This window comes from Lepidochelys kempii, unplaced genomic scaffold, assembly GCF_965140265.1.
Source record: "Lepidochelys kempii isolate rLepKem1 unplaced genomic scaffold, rLepKem1.hap2 scaffold_95, whole genome shotgun sequence".
Lineage (NCBI taxonomy): Eukaryota > Metazoa > Chordata > Testudines > Cheloniidae > Lepidochelys > Lepidochelys kempii.
Window position 1 is genome coordinate 331,412 of NW_027333649.1, and position 4,070 is coordinate 335,481.

At 46.6% G+C, this 4,070-nt stretch overlaps 1 pseudogene; it reads right to left on the reverse strand.

Moving 5' to 3' along the window:
- Nucleotides 1-2,666: 2,666 nt before the first annotated feature.
- Nucleotides 2,667-3,609, reverse strand: LOC140904861 (olfactory receptor 10A7-like; annotated as a pseudogene).
- Between the last annotated feature and the right edge of the window lie 461 nt (nt 3,610-4,070).

Here is a 4,070-nt window from a genome sequence, read left to right on the forward strand (position 1 = left end):
GTTCACCTGCACATCTACCAATGTGATATATGCCATCATGTGCCAGCAATGCCCCTCTGCCACGTACATTGGCCAAACCGGACAGTCGCTACGCAAAAGAATAAATGGACAGAAATCTGACATCAGGAATCATAACATTCAGAAACCAGTAGGAGAACACTTCAACCTCTGTGGCCACTCAGTAAAAGATCTAAGGGTGGCAATTTTGCAACAGAAAAGCTTCAAAAACAGACTCCAAGGAGAGACTGCTGAGCTTGAATTAATATGCAAACTAGATACCATTCACTTAGGTTTGAATAGAGACTGGGAGTGGCTGGGTCATTACACATATTGAATCTATTTCCCCATCTTAAGTAGCCTCACACCTTCTTGTCAACTGTCTAAATGGGCCATCTTGATTATCACAACAAAAGTTTTTTTCTCCTGCTGGTAATAGATCTTCTTAAGTAATTAGCCTCTCACAATTTGTATGGTAACTTCCAACTTATCTGTATGTATATACATCTCTTACTATATGTTCCATTCTATGCATCTGATGAAATGAGCTATGGGCCACAAAAGCTTATGCTCTAATAAATTTGTTAGTCTCTAAGCTGCCACAAGTCTTCCTGTTCTTTTTCCCATTATTGTATTGGCTACTGAACTCTACTGGTCACTAGTCAGTATTTCTGACACCCCCACCCGCCTCATTTCCTCTACTCTGCTGTCATCTAGTGTTGATTTCCCAGCATGACAGCCTGTTGCTTGTCTCTCCTCTAGTGGATTCTTCTCTCTATAGCTGCCTTCTTTCCTGTTCTTATTTGCGCATGAGCTTTCGTGAGCTACAGCTCACTTCATCGGATGCATACCGTGGAAACCCACGGTATGCATCCGATGAAGTGAGCTGTAGCTCACGAAAGCTCATACTGAAATAAATTGGTTAGTCTCTAAGGTGCCACAAGTACTCCTTTTCTTTTTGTGAAGACAGACTAACACGGCTGTTACTCTGTTTTCCGTTCTTGACTCTCATGTCACGTGGTGGCCCTTATTTAATATAACAGCCCATAACTCACTCCATAACATCTGCTACTATCCACCTTTCACTATGCAGCACAGAGGTCCTCGTCTCTTCAGTGCTATCTACTCAACACTTACACACCGTTATACAGCTTCACCTCCCTTTCCATTGGTCCTTTGGCAACATAACTTCTCCTTTCTTGCCCTTCCAATTTGGCTGCCGTTCATTGGGCAGCACAGCTGCACCTGTCCTCTCTGCCCTCTTGTGGCCCTAGACAGCATAACTGCATCTCTCCTCATTTCTTACCTACTGCTAGGTGGGTGCTGTTTCAAACTATAGCCACTGGGAACAAAATCGTACAAAAAATGATTGCAACATTAGTGGCTACAAGAGCACATACAGTGGCAGCAGCTCTCAAAGGCTTAGCAGGGGTTTCCCATCCATCCAGTGCCTTTCTGTTGATGTGGGCTCTGTGTCCAATGGAAATGCACAGATTGAAGCTACCATGACAGATTCCCAGTGGCTCTCCAGGCTGAGATTCTCAGAGGCGTGTAAGGTGATGTGCATCCATCTCCCATTTCAAAGGGATTTGGGGGACTAACTCTGTTATGTCCCTTGTGAAATCCCTTCCACAGAGTCAGAGCCCTACAATTCTCACTGGTGCCCAGCTCCCCGACCTCTGGCCAAGCCCTGACGTGCTCCCAGTGACTGAGCCAGCACTGCCATGTTTGGCATGACAGGAGTTCTGCCCGTTGGTAGGTGGTCGCCGCTTCCTCTCACCATAAGTTGCCTCACCCCCTGAGGAAAGGGCCCTGTGCGGAGCAGAGCTGCCTGGGGTACCTGGGGATGACTAGACACTGTGCCCTGAGAACTAGCCCTGTTGGACATTGGGCTTGTTGCAGTTAGTTTTGGGGATGCTCATTGTAACAGGTCCCCTCCCTTTGAACTGCTCTGTGCAGCTGGGGGAAGCAGAGCAGCTGGTGCCCTGCAGGGCCATGAGCAGAGTCCCTCGTCAGTGACCGTTTGATGGACCCGACCCCCGGAACGGCCTCAGTTCTATGGGTGCCCTGGCAAACCCCAGCTGGGCCTGGACAGTCCCAGGGGACCTGGCCTGTGAGTCTACCTCTTTGTTTGCCCAACCTCCCTGCCTCCAAGGGCCCGGTGAGCCTGGAGCTGTTGCTTTCCCCGAGCTGGTCACAGCCGGGTGTAGCCCAGATAAGAGCTATAACGCTGTTCCTGGTGAAGTGTCCAGAGGTCACTGCTGGGGCCTGGTTGTTTGCCTCCGGCCTCTGTGAGTTCAGTGAAGATGGTTGGTTTGCAGAGGGTTATGACGGTAATAAGCACAATTTCAGGGGTGGCAGATTTCCCAGCCTTACGTTCCCATCTCTGCTGCACAAGGAGTTACTAGTTTTATTGTCCAAACATTTATTTTGATCAAGAATGGCTTTTTTTAAAGATCTAAACAATTGGTTACAATTTTGTCTCCATTCTGCCTAGTGCCCATAACTCCATGATGGGAACATGGTTATGGCCACCTCCCTCCCTGGTCCTTCCACTGAGATGGACAACACTGAGTGCTGAGATTTTCACTAGGACTTATCAACTTAATTTTAATGGGGCATGATTGCTGAAATCACCCAGACAGCCTGAGGTTTTCAAAGCTAAGTTATTATCTCAGAGTCTCTGCATGTTTTTGCAAAAGCCACATTTACTGACTGCTTTCCTCAAAGCTTCCTTGACCTATCTGTTTCTCAGGCTGTAGATGAGGGGGTTTACCAGGGGAGTCAGGACCGTGTAGCAAAGAGGGAGTACTTTGTTTAGGTCTCTCAGTGTATCATGTTTCGGTAGCATGTAGACAATCATTAGGGTTCCATAGAAAATTGTCACCACAATGAGGTGAGAGGACCAGGTGGAAAAGGCCTTTTGCCTACTGGTGGTGGAAGGGATTCTCAGGATGGTCGCAATGATACACACGTAGGATGTCAGGATTAGTAGGAATGGAGGCAGGGTGAATACACAGGATACTAACCAGTGTGTGTCACTGCAGGAGAGCTCTATAGGTGGGATGACATCACAATAGAAATGGTCAATGTCATTCGGGCCACAGAATGTTAACAGTGATAGGAATAAAACACAGATAGTACTAGCGAAACAAGCTTTAACCAGGACCCAGCAGCCAACTGGAGGAAAAACCTGGTATTCATAAGAGTTGAATAGTGCAGGGTTTTACGTATTGCTAAATACCGATCATAAGACATCGCTGCTAGGAGACAGCATTCTGTAGCTGCCAGAGCACAAAAGAAATACAGTAGTGTGATGCAACCACTGACTGAGATGGTTCTGTCCCCAGTCAGGAGACTGGCCAGCATCCAAGGCATGATGGTCGAGGTGTAGCAGGTCTCCAGGCAGGACAAATTCCCCAGGAAGAAGTACATGGGAGTGTGAAGGTGCTGATCAGCCACAATGAGCACCATGATGAGGGTTTTCCTGGCCACGGTTGCCATGTAGATCACTAGGAACATCAGGAAGAGAAGAATTTGCAGGTCAGGGTGATCCCCGAATCCCAGGAGGAAGAATTCAGTGATGGCTGTTTGGTTTCTGCAGTCTGCCATTGGTTGTGTCTAGGAACAATAAATCTGTGCGACTGAATTGGAAGGACACAGAGTTTAAAAGTTAATCAAATCTCATGAATTAATTCCATAAATATTCAGAAACCCCCCTTCCTCTCCTGGTTACAGGCTGAAATTTTAAGACTAAATTTAGATTTCAGAGCAAAGTGCCAGGAAACTGAGTCCAAGGACAGAACATTGCTCTGAGGGGGAAGAGGGTGTTCAACACGGATACCAGTAATTACTATAAAAGCCCATTTATCCGGTAGCCACATACTGATATGACAGATCAGATAATTTCTCTGTCTATCTGACATACCAGAGCTTAACAATGATGCTTAAATGCTGTATTTCATTTCTGGCAATGGCCAGAATCATGCCATGTCTTAGGAGTCAAAATCAAACATCAACTAAAATCTTGGACTGAGATTTTTCAATGTGGTCTAGAGTTCTTAGGCACCGTC